At 37.3% G+C, this 13,259-nt stretch overlaps 1 protein-coding gene across 6 annotated transcripts in view; it reads left to right on the top strand.

Annotated features, from left to right (window-relative positions):
* RABGAP1L (RAB GTPase activating protein 1 like) overlaps positions 1-13,259 on the top strand; it is a 736,622-nt gene that overhangs the window by 47,500 nt on the left and 675,863 nt on the right. The window contains exon 1 of one of the 6 annotated variants that reach the window (XM_032838757.1): positions 3,466-3,509. The exons of the other annotated variants lie outside the window; for them this stretch is intronic. The gene's annotated coding sequence lies outside the window, so the exon portion shown is untranslated. Of the gene's footprint in view, positions 1-3,465; positions 3,510-13,259 lie in introns of those variants that run through there. 6 annotated transcript variants of the gene reach the window in all.

Below are 13,259 nucleotides of genomic sequence, written 5' to 3' on the forward strand. Positions count from 1 at the left end.
TAATATGGTTGACTTGTTATTGTTCTTGTTTTCCTTGCATGAATGGGAAATTTGGTGAGGAGGTCTCTAACATTTTAGTTTACTATCTTCTTTTAAAAGTTACCTCATTATATCCTAAACCTGTGGAAGTTCCATGTAATGTCAAGTGTATGCGGGTTATTTACCCAGGGGAAAAAACTGTCACTGCTATTATTATCATCCTTTAGAGTCAAAGTTCTGATCAGGCTATGGGGTCCTATATGGCCTCTTGAGTTTTAGGAACTTTGAATTTACTCAATCTTGGATAGTCGTTCGTTCATTTATTCAGCAAATGTTTATCTGTCTGCTATATGCCAGGCATTCTTCTAGGTTCTTGGGTTATATCAATGAATAAAACAATTATCCTTACTTTTGAAGAAGCTACATCCTGCTGGGAGAAACAGACAATAAACAGTAAATATGACACAAAAGTAAATTAGATTTTATGTTAGAAAATAAGTGTTCTGGGAAAGAAAGTAAGTAGATCAGGATAAATGGGGATTGGAAATTGGTGGTGGGGAAGTAGTATAAGATAAGGCAATCAGGGTAGCTCTCTGAGGAGGATGAGATTTGAACAAAGATATGAACAGGGAAGTAAACATGTTAGCAGACATCTGGGAGAAAAGTGTTCTGTTTTGCAACAGCCAGAGCAAGTGTGCCAGGGTCGTTTGAGAGAAAGCAGAGAGCAGGGAGATTGTTTTAGATGGAATTGAGTCTGCAAGGGGGAGAATTGAAGGAGAGAAGTCACAAAGGTAAGGTAAGATGGGGTAGGGGAAGTAGTGAGTAGGGGCCTTTGTAGAACAGGCATATAATAGCTTTGAAGGTCACTTGGCTTTTATTATGAGTAATATGGGGGAGCCATTGGACAGTTTTGATTAGAGGACTGGCAAGAACTAAATTAAAAGGATCATTTTGGATGCTTTTGAAAATAGACCATAGGGGAGCAAGTAAAGAAGCAGAGAGTATTTTCAGAGACTTTTAGAAAAATCTGGGTGAGGGATGATGATGGGTGGGATTGGGAATTGGTAGTGGCAATGGAGGTAGTGAGAAATGATTGGTTTCTGGATGTAATTTGAAGATAGAGCCAAAGTAATTCCTGATAGTATAGATGTAAGGTGAGAGAGTGGAGAGAGTTAGTTAGTTTGAGAAAGGAGAAAAAGAGAACAAGAGGAATAGCATGACTGATACAGTTGGCCAGAGTTAGAAGGATTGAATTGTCATTAATGAGATGAGAAAACCTGTAGGAAGGTAGTATGGAGCGAGGGGTAGGTTGGTAGGGAATGGTTGGAAGTGTGATTTCTGAATATGTTGAATTTGAAATGTCTCTTAGACATCCAGTTGGAGAAGACTGTAACTATGCTTGTCAAATAATATGTGTTCAACATCAGCAACAACAGTGAATGCTTGTTAAAAAATTAACTGGATTCTGTATGAGTGGTATTAGAGCATGGAGCTCTAATATTCCTATCTCTGCCCTCAGTATGCAGCAAGTCTGTTGTGGCTTATGACCCAGGATTCAAAGACATGACAAATACCAATATGGACATCAGCATGCAAATTCAGTAACATGAGAAACTCAAATATTGGATTTCTGGTAGCTTGTATTTTATCACACTTTTCCTATTTAAAACATCAGAAGGCATTTAAAAACATCCTTTAGTAGGTGGGATATTCAGTCGAAGTAGTATGGGGTCATTGAATAATTAGCTCTTCTAATTAGATAAAGTACCTTTGGGTTTTGTTGCCTTGTGAGAGTAAAGTAGAAAAATCTAGTACTAGAAAAATTTTTACTTTGAATTTTCCCAGTGAATGGTGACTTAATTTTTTCCCCTTTGCTTTTGTAGACATATGACATGTAAATTCATAGAAACTACTCATGAAATTTTAGGTATGTCATATTTCCTAAATATTAATATCTTCAGATTATTCTGTGCCTTTGTGTTTTTGTTTAGTTTCTACAACACAATTTAGAAGTCCTGTTTTTAGGATTTTAAAACTTTTTTTTTCATATTGCTCAACTTTCCTCAGAAGCAACCTGCTGAATCATTTTACTCAAAAGATTAGAGAGTAGTCTGAAGTATAGTATCTCTTCCTTGTTACAAATTCTACCAAAGTAGGGGTACCTGGGTGGCTCAATTGGTTAAGTGTCTGATTTTGGCTCCTGTCACCATCTCAGGGTCCTGGGATTAATATCCCCCTCCCCCACACAGGGCTCCCCTCAGCAAGGGAGCTCGTCCTTTTCCCTCTGCCCCTCCTCTGGCTCATGTTTGTGTGTGACGTGACATTTGCTCTCTCAAATAAATAAATTAAAAAAAATTCTTCCAAATCAAAGAAAAATGCCTTTTCTTGAAACCTGGTTAATTTGAGGGATTTTCAAAAACTCTAATTCTTTTATGTGGCTCACTAATTCTGCAGAACCAGGCAGAGAGAAATGCATAACGCATACAAACATGTATACTATATGCCAAGAAGTTTTCGGGTCTTACATATTTAAATTTCTGATGGGTTAAAAGGTGTTAAGTCAGGCATATCTCACAAACATTCAGTATTATACTAAACACAGAGGGCTCTGTGTTTCAAAGACAGAAGTCAGAGCTTTGCCTGTAGACTTAAAAGGAAAAAAAAAATAAAAAAAAATCATTTGCCTTCTTTTCTTTAGTTGTTTTGGTGCAGTGACTCAGGTGCCCCTCACTGCTGATTTTGTGCAGATTGAATGGATGAAGAAGGTAATTGTGAAGTGTCTTAGTTTTCTTAGGAACCATGTCTGATTGCCAAGTTTATGAAGTTTGTTTTTTTTTTTAAAGATTTTATTTATTTATTTGACATACAGAGATCACAAGTAGGCAGAGAAGCAGGCAGAGAGAGAGAGGAGGAAGCAGGCTCCCTGCTGAGCAGAAAGCCTGATGAGGGGCTTGATCCCAGGATTCTGGGACCATGACCTGAGCCGAAGGCAGAGGCTTTAACCCACTGAGCCACCCAGGCGCCCCAGTTTATGAAGTTTTAGATTCTACCTTGAGTCTCTCTCTGCTAGACCCAGCAAATTGGGAATTACCATTTCTTTGTTAACTAAGTGCCAATTATGTGGAGATACACAGTAAACATGAATTCACTAGTTTTCCCTCTTAATTTTGCTTGGTATTGTATTTTCGTATACTTTCATAGAGTGTGTTATGTGAGAGCAGAAGAGACAGTGGATTAGACTCAAAATGTTTGTAATAGTGTAATAATTACCAGTCCTTGGAAGGGTAATATGCTAGTAAATAGATTTCTCAACTGAGGATTTCTGTGTTCTCCTTCTGGCTCTGTAATTTGTTAGAGAAATTGTTTTTCTCTGTGCCATAGCTTTGAAGATAAATGATATATAGAAGCTTTAGAGCTTAGAGATCTTGGAGATCAACTAGCCCTATCCCTTATTTTTCAGATAAAGAAACCCATGTGTTCATAAAGCTGAGACACCATTCCCATGGACATATTGGGCAGAAAGAAGTGTGGTGTATGCTTTATGCAGCATTATACAACATGCCAAATGTTAGATGGTGGCCCACAGATCACAAAACTTTGGTTTTATTATACCAAGGGGAGCTAGAACTATGAAGTGGATATCTTAGTAGATGGTCTTTTCTGTCACGTGATGGATTTCTTTTCCCCCTTGACCATATGTCTGTACCTGCTGGGCACAAAACTGATTATTAGTCTTAACCCAAGTTTATTGAACTCTGAATTGTATAGCTATCAGACCTTAGTTTTCCAGGCAGTAAGTGACAATAATATAATGTATATAATTTTATCAACCTTACTCTTGAATAGATTGCATAAATAATTATGGCAGAAAAGCCAAGAGAAAAATCTAGAGTTAAAGTCAATCCTGATTAAAAAAAAAAATTGAGAGTATTTTCAAAATATTTTTCATCTATGTTATTGCCTAGGAGATACTGCTGAGTAGGGTTTTCTAAACTACAGTATAATGCATGGGTCAAAGTTTTACAAATTGAGTATATCTAGAATTGAATATTAGTTTTAGAAGGTTAGTCTGTTGAGGTACATTTTAATTCAGTGGAATATAAAAATTACAGAAACCACTGGATTTTTTAGGCAGTAGTTAAAAGCCATATCAGTATCTCCTTGAGAGATAGATTTGTTAGTTGCAGTGTTAGCTATTTCTGATTTTTATTTAATTTAAAGATAGCATAATAATACTGAAGACATTTAACGTTTATTTATTTATTTATTTATTTTTAACTAATCTCTACACCCAGTGTGGGGCTTGAACTCACAACCCTGAGACTGAGTCTTGTGCTGTTCTGACTAAGCCAGCCAGGTGCCCCTGCTGAAGACATTAAACAGGTCACTGAATTACTCAGCCATTGTCGTGGTAGTGCTATATAACAATGCCAAAATGTTTGATGGCTTACAACAACAAACAATTAGGTTTTTAACTCATGGTTCAAGTGGGTCTGTGAGGGAGATTCTACTTCCTTCTGTGGATTGGATTCAGGTTTTTGTCATGAGTTCCATTTTGGGTCTCCTGACTTCCTGGGCCACCATCTTCTTAGGATAGATGGCAGGAGCTCAAGAGACCAAGCCAAATAACTTGAGACATTTAAAGTCTTTGACCAAGTTTTGTTTATTGGTATTCCATTGATCAAAGTGAATTACATGGCTAAGCCCCAAATTTTTTAGGCTGGGAAATACTTTGCTCCACTGACTGTAGTGAGAGCTATTACAAAATCACATGATAAGGGCTCTAAATGTACAAATCTGTAATAGGGAGGGAGTAGAAAATTGGTAACAATAATCTGATCTGGAACAGTCACGTATAAATCTTACCATCCTAATACAGGTTTTTGTTTGTTTATAGCAAGTGTTACTCAGCGTAAAAGTACTAGTCAGTCATTGTGAGGCAAGCAATATTTACACATCTGTTCCTTTTCCATTATGTCATTTCAGCTAATCAGTTTTTTGAGTATTTTTATTTTTAATTGAGGTACAGTTGGCATATAATATAGGTGTACAACATAGTGATTTAACAATTATATTGCATTGTGAAATGCTCACCGCAGGAAGTGTAGTTACCATGTGTTACCATTCAGACTTATTATATTATTGACCATATTCCCTGTGCTGTACTTTTCATCCCCATGACTTATTTAATTTAATTAATCAATTAGTTAATTAATTTTTTAAGATTTTATTTATTTGGGGGAGAATCTTGAGCATACTCCACACTGAGCACAGAGCCTGTCGTAGGGCTTGATCCCACAATTCTGGGTCATGACCTGAGCTGAAACCAAGGGTCAGATGCTAAATTGAGTGAGCCACCCAGGTGCCCCATGACTTATTTATAACTGGAAATTTGTACCTCTTAAGCCCTCTTCACCTTTCCACAGTACCTGCGTCAATTTCCATTTCCACCAATAGTGTATGAACGTTTTCTTTTCTCTACATCCTTGCCAGCACTTGTTACTTCTTGTCTTTTTGATACTAGCCCTTCTGACTGTGTGAGGTGGTATCTCATTGTGGTTTTGACTTACCTTTCCCTGATGATTTGTGATGTTGATCATCTTTTCATGTGTCTATTGGCCATCTCTATGTCTTATTTGGAAAAATGTTCTTTCAGGTATTTGCCCACTTTTTATTGGATTTGTTTTTGTTTGTTTTAGTGTTGAATTATATGGGTTTTGTTAAATATATTTTGGATATTAACTCCATATTGGATATGTCATTTCCAAATACCCTGTTTCATTCAGTATGTTGCCTTTTTTCTTTCTTTTCTTTCATTTCTTTATTTGGCTTTTCATTTCGTTGATGGTCTCCTTTGTGCAAAAGCTTTTTAGTTTGATTTAATCCCAATTGTTTATTTTTGTTCTCGTTTTCCTTGCCTGAGGAGACATATCTTGAAAACTATTGCTAAGGTTGATGTACAAGAGACTACTGCCTGTGTTTTCTTTTAGGAGTTTTATGGTTTCAGGTCTCATATTTAAGTCTTTAAGCATTTTGAGTTTACTTTTCTGTTTGGTATAAGAAAGTGGTCCACGGGGCACCTGGGTGGCTCAGTGGTTTAAGCCTCTGCCTTCGGCTCAGGTCATGATCCCAGGGTCCTGGGATCGAGCCCCGCATCAGGCTCTCTGCTCAGCGGGGAGCCCGTTTCCCTTCCTCTCTCTCTGCCTGCTTGTGATCTCTCTCTGTCAAATAAATAAATAAAAATCTTAAAAAAAAAAAAAAAGAAAGTGGTCCACTTTCATCCTTTTGTATGTGGCTATCCAGTTTTCCCAACACTACTTACTGAAGGGACGATCTTTACACCATTGTATATTCTTGCCTCCTTTGTTGTCTGTTAATTGACCATATAATCATGGATTTTTTTTCCTGGGCTCTCAATTCTATTCTGTTGATTTGTGTGTGTGTTTCTGTTTTATTACCATACTTATTTTTAAGATTTTATATATATATTTGAGAGAGCAAGAGCATGAACAGTGTGAGGAACAGAAGGAGAAGCAGACTCCCTGTGAGTAGGGAGCCGATGTGGGGCTCAGTCTTCGGACTCTGGGATCATGACCTGAGCTGAAGGCACTTAGCCAACTGAGCTACCCATACTTCGTTGGTTAAACTTTCCTTTTCTTTTTTTTCATCATATCCAGTATACTGTTTATCTGGGAAATTGTCAACTTTTTAGATACTGTCTTCTTCCTTCACCTGCATTTTTGTTCTCATACTACTATATGAAACCTATTGAAATATATCTTATGGGGTGTCTAGGTGACTTAGTTGGAAGAACACGTGACTCTTGATCTTAGGGTTGTGAGTTTGAATCCCACATTGGGTGTAGAGATTACTTAAAATCTTTTAAAAAATAAGTGTGTGTGTGTGTGTGTGTGTTTTTCTTTTATGTCTTTTTGGTAGCTTATACTTATAGTAGGACTTAAGAGGTTTCATGTGACAGAAACTCAGTTTAAACTAGCTTATGCAAAAAGAATTTATTGGAAAGTATATTTCATAGAATTAAAGGAACAGTGGATTTATCAAGACTGAAGATGGGAACAGTTGGAGCTACACTTCAGGATTCTCTCAAACAAAATGATAGGGACTTGACTAAGACTCTCTTGCTTGTGTGTATTTAGGACTTTGTTTCACTGCATATTGGCTTTCTTCATATGGGAAAAAATATGGCCTCCAACAATTCCTAGTTTACATCATAAAAGTTTCTGCTGTAAGAGAAACAAGTGTCATGATGGAGTCTCTGGTCCTCAGTCCAAAAATCTTAGGAATTGGGTTAATTGGTCTAATTAGTTTGTATTCAGTGTCCATCTTTGAATCTGTTTGGCCATGGTGTTGAGGTTTGAACAGGAGGAGGGCTTATTGTCAGAAAAGAGTGTTTTGAGATTATTGCTAGATAAATAAAAATAGGTATCCACTAAAGTAATGTGAATTACTAAGGCCCTTTTGTTCCCTTTTCAGGGGCAAGGACATACTTGCACATATGTATTCATTTTGGTATGGCTCTTGCCTGAGAACTGGAATAGTGGAGGGACTGTTTAGTAAATAGAGGCTATGGTAATTGATTGTTTGTTTGTTTTCCCCAAGACTGGCTTGGTTTTTCAAAGCTCAGAATTATAGTTGATAAGTATTCAAATTCTAAATTATTCACATTCATTTTCTTATTATAAATTAAGAATTTTCCTGTTTCTACTATTGTGATGGGTCTACTATATAGTCATTTGAATTCTCATGCCTAATAGTCCTTGCAGCCTGTCTTGTCCAATTTTGAGTCACACTCATATTTTCGCTGTTCTATTTTAGTTCAAGAGCCACTTGAAAATGAATAGGTGCAAACACATCATCTAAAAGCAAGGAGCTGGCTAACCACATTTGGCACAAAAAGAAATTGGACCATGTGCACCATGATTTTATACTTTTGAATGTGTTCAGTTATTTTGGGAAGATAGTTTCCAGTTAGACTTTGCTAAATGTTGTTATACTGTTTCTAGTATATGTGAAAATTATAGTTTTAGGCATCCAAGTGAGGTGTTAATTTAAGATATATTGCTCATTTAACAAAAATGATGTGGCATTAAAGTAAGAATTAAAAGCCATTTCACTTGGTAGAATTGGCAGAATTGCTGTAAGTGTGGGGGATATGTGTGTTTCAGTGGTTCAATTCAGTCAAAAATATTTATAGAGCCCCTTTGGGCTCAGAGAAGGGGAAAATATTTCCTGTAGGACTGATAAGTTTTCTGCCCCTTATTCTCTTCTACATTTAAAATACCTAAAGTAGGGGCGCCTGGGTGGCTCAGTGGGTTAAGCCTCTGCCTTCAGCTCGGGTCATGATCCCGGGGTCCTGGGATCGAGCCCCGCATCGGGCTCTCTGCTCGGTGGGGAGCCTGCTTCCTCCTCTCTCTCTGCCTGCCTCTCTGCCTACTTGTGATCTCTGTCTGTCAAATAAATAAATAAAATCTTTAAAAAAATAAAAATAAAAAAAAAATAAAATGCCTAAAGTATATGAAAATATATATGCCTCCACTGTAGTTCCCAGTTTTTTTTTTTGTTTGTTTGTTTGTTTGTTTGTTTGTTTTTTTGTGCCTGAAGAGACATAAAATTTTTTGGTCAGATTTTACATTCTAATTTTTGGATTATGATAAGGGTAACCTTTTAACTAAATGCTTTAAAAAAAAAAGATTTCATTTATTTATTTATTTGGGAGAGAAAGAGAGCAAGAGAGAGATATCACAAGCAGCAGGGAGGGATAGAGGGAGAAGCAGACTCCCTGATGAGCAGGGAGCCAGATGTGAGACTCTATCCTAGGACTCTGGGAACATGACCTGGGCTGAAGACAGGCGCTAAACCAACTGAGCCACCAAGGTGCCCTAACTAAATGCTTTCACACACTGAGTTGAAATGGATGTGTTTGTCTTGAGGTCACAGCACTGTGAGCTGCATGTTATTTAAAAGACCCCTGCAGAGGTGCCTGGGTGTCTTAGCTGATCAGTTAAGCATCTGCCTTTGGCTCAGGTTATGAGCCCAGGGTCTTGGGATAGAGGCTGAGTTGGGCTCCCTGCTCAGTGGGGAGTCTGCTTCTCCTTCACTTTCTGCCCCTCCTCCTGCTTGTGCTCACATGTACGCTCTTTTTCTCTCTCTCTCTCAAATAAATAAAATCTTAAAAAAAAAGACCCCTATAAATTTTCCAACTGCTATTTCTTTTAATCAGAAATAATGGTAGATTGCCGTACGTAAAGAGCAAGTAGTATTTTGCTTAGCATATTGCTGCGGAGTAGTAGACTTTGTCAGTTGTGTTTTGAACTGACTTGTCAAAATGGAACTCTTCAACACATCACATGGAATGAGCATCTTAAGATTCAGTGACTTTAGAATTCATTCAGTCCAATATCTTATCTAATGTCCAACATCCTGTTTGATGCAAGAGTCCGTTCTGCTACATCCAAAATAATTGGCTTGTTTATTAAACATGTATCTGTTTAATCTCTGGGCATTATGTTAGAGATATGTTGGTGAGTAAAATAAAAAGAGACATGCTCCCCTGCCCTTGTGCACATAGTTAAGCTTGTAGTTGAGTGCTCAGTTGGTCATTCAGCCTCAGCAAGTTGGGAAGAATTGATAATGTTAACAATATTGAGTTCTTCTAATCCACGAATATTGAGTATCTCCATTTACTTAGATCTTTTTAAAATTTTTTCATCTGTGTTTTGTAGGTTTCTTACTGATCTATTTCTTTATTTTAGAGTAGACATAGAGAGTGTGTGGTTGTGTGTGTGGGGTAGGGGCAGAGGGAATTTCAAGCAGACTCTGCACTAAGTGGGGAGCCCACCTTGGGCCTCGATCTCATGACCCTGAGATGACATGAGCTGAAATCATGATTCAGATTCTTAACCAGCTAAATCACCCAGGCTCCCCTAGAAGGGGTTTTTTTGGTAGATTCTTTGGGATTTTTCTACATAGATGATGATGTAATCTGTGAATAAAGACTGTTTTATTCTTCCTCTTAAATTTGTATGCTTTTATTTCTTATTTCTTATTTTTTTAATTGAATTAGCCAACATATCTCTTGCCTGTGTCTAGCAAGAAGTTGCTGTGGCCAAGGTCAAAGGGGTTCCTACCTGTATTTTCTTCTAGGATTTTGTTGGATTCCTGTCTAACATATAGATCTTTCATCCATTTTGAGTTTATCTTTGTATGGTATAGGAAAATGGTCCAATTTAATTCTTCTACTTGTGGCTGTCCAGTTTTCCAAACATCATTTGCTAAAGAGACTGTCCTTTTTTCATTGGATATTCTTTCCTACTTTGTTTAGGATTAATTGACCATAGAGTTGAGGGTCCATTTGTGGGTTCTCTATTCTGTTCCTTGATCTATTTGTCCTTTTTTGTGCCTGTACCAAAACGTCTTGATGATTACAGGTTTGTAATAGAGCTTGTGATGCCATCAGCTTTGATTTTTCTTTTTCAACATTTTCACTTTTCAACATTTCTCCGGCTATTTGGGGCCTTTTCTGGTTCCATACAAATTTTAGGATTGTTTCAGCTCTGTGAAAAATGTTGATGTTATTTTGATAGGGATTGCACTGATGTGTAGATTGCTCTGGGTAGCATAGACATTTTAACAATATTTATTCTACCAGTTCATGAGCATGGAATGTTTTTCCATTTCTTTGTGTCTCCCTCAATTTCTTTCATAGGTATTCTGTTGTTTCTGGAGTATACATCATTTATCTCTTTGGTTAGGTTATTCCTATGTATGGTTTTTGGTGCAATCGTAAATGGGATCAATTGCTTAATTTCTCTTTCTTCTGTTTCATTGTTAGTGTATAGAAATGCAACTGATTAGACACCTGGGTGGCTCAGTGGATTAAGCCTCTGCCTTTGGCTCAGGTCATGATCTCAGGGTCCTGGGATCGAGTCCAGCATTGGGCTCTCAGCTCAGCAGGGAGCCTGCTTCCCTCCCTCTCTCTGCCTGCCTCTCTGCCTACTTGTGATCTCTCTCCCTCTCTCTGTCAAATAAATAAGTAAAATATTAAAAAAAAAAAAGAAATACAACTGATTTCATATTCTGCCATGTTGCTGAATTCCTGTATGAATTCTAACAATTTTGGAGTGGGATCTTTTGGGTTTTTCCACATAAAGTATCATGTCATCTGTGAAGACTGAGAGTTTGACTCTGCCAGTTTGGATGCCTTTTATTTCTTTCTGTTGTCTGATTGCTGAGGCTAGGACTTCTTGTACTATGTTGAACAACAGTGGTGAGAGTGGGCATCCCTGTTGTGTTCCTGACCTTAGGGGTGAAGCTCTGTTTTTCACCACTGAGGATGATATTCGCTGAGGGGTTTTTGTAAATGGCTTTTATGATATAGAGGTATGTTCCTTCTGTCCCTACACTGGAGAGTTTTTTCTCAAGAAAGGATGCAGTATTTTGTCAAATGCATTCTCTGCATCAATTGAGAGAATCATATGGTTCTTGTCCTTCTTTTATCAGTGTGATGTATCATGTTGATTGATTGGCCGATATTGAACCACCCTTGCAGTCTAGGAATAAATCCCAGTTGGTTGTGAATAATCCTTTTAAAGTACTATTGGATCCTATTGGCTAGTATCTTGGTGAGAATTTTTGCATCCATGTTCATCAAGGATATTGGTCTGTAGTTCTTTTTGGTGGGGTCTTTGGGGATGAAGGTAATGCTGGTCTCATAGAGTGAGATTATAGAAGTTTTTTTTTTCTTTTTTTTTTTTAAGGTTTTATTTATTTATTAGAGAGAGAGAGCACATGTGAGAGCATGAGCAGGATGAGGGGCAGAATGAGAAGTAGACTCCCCACTGAACAGGGAACCTCATGCAGGGCTCCATCTGGGAACTCCAGGATCTTGACCTGAGCCAAAGGCAGATGCTTAACTGACTGAGCCACCCAGGCGCCCCCATTTCAATTTTTTGAAACAGCTTCAGAAGACGAGGTAGGTATTAGTTCTCCTTCAAACGTTTGGTAGAATTCCCCTGGGAAGGCATCTGGCCCTGGGCTCTTTTGGGAGGTTTTTGATGACTGCTTCAGTTTCCTTGTTGGTTATGGATCTGTTCAGGTTTTTTGTTTCTACCTGTTTCAGTTTTGGTAGTTTATAAGTTTCTAGGAATGCATCCATTTCTTCCAGATTGCCTTATTTGTTGACATATGGTTGCTCATAGTATGTTCTTAAAATTATTTTTATTTCCTTGGTGGTGTTCATGATGTCTCCTCTTTATTCATGATGTTATTAATTTGGGTCCTTTCTCTTTTGGATAAGTCTGTCTAGGGGTTTAATCGATCTTACTATTTCTTTCAAGGAACCAGCTTCTAGTTTCATTGATCTGTTTTACTGTTCTTTTGGTTTCTGTTTCATTGATTTCTGCTCTAATCTTTATTATTTCTCTTCTGCTTGATTTAGGCCTTATTTGCTGTTCTTTCTTCAGCTCCTTTAGGTATAAGATTAGCTTGTATATTTGAGACTTTTCTAGTTTTTTGAGAAAGGCTTGTTTTGCTATGTATTTCCCTCTTAGGACTGCCTTTGCTGCATTCCAAAGGTTTTGAACAGTTGTGTTTTCATTTTCATTCATTTCCATGAATTAAAAAAAAAATTCTTTAATTTCCTGGTTGACCCATTCATTCTTTAGTAGGATGCTTTTTAGCCTCTGAGTATTTGAGTTCCTTCCAAATTTCCTCTTGTGATTGAGTTCTAGTTTCAAAGCATTGTGTTCTGAAAATATGCAGGGAATCATCCCAGTCTTTTGGTATTTGTTGAGACCTGATTTGTGACCCAGTATGTGATCTGTTCTGGAGAATGTTCCATGTGCATTTGAGAAGAATGTGTATTCTGTTGCTTTGGGATGGAATGACCTGTATATATACGTGAAATCTATCTAGTCCACTGTGTCACTCAAAACCATTGTTTCCTTGTTGATCTTATGCTTAGATGATCTGTCCATTGCTGTGAGTAGGGTGTTAAAGTCCCCTATTTTTATTGTATTATTATCAATGTGTTTCTTTAATTTTGTTATTAATTGGTTTATATATAATTGAGTGCTCCCAAGTTAGCAGCATAAATATTTATAATTGTTAGATCTTAATGTTGGATAGACCCTTTAAGAATGATACAGTACCCTTCTTCATCCCTTACTACAGTCTTTGGTTTAAAATATAATTTGTCTGATATAGGGATTGCTACCCCAGGTTGGTTTGTTTGTTTGTTTCTTTTTTTTTTTTTTAAAGAC

Source organism: Lontra canadensis, unplaced genomic scaffold (genome assembly GCF_010015895.1).
Source record: "Lontra canadensis isolate GAN:19392208 unplaced genomic scaffold, GSC_riverotter_1.0 scaffold106, whole genome shotgun sequence".
Taxonomy (NCBI): domain Eukaryota; kingdom Metazoa; phylum Chordata; class Mammalia; order Carnivora; family Mustelidae; genus Lontra; species Lontra canadensis.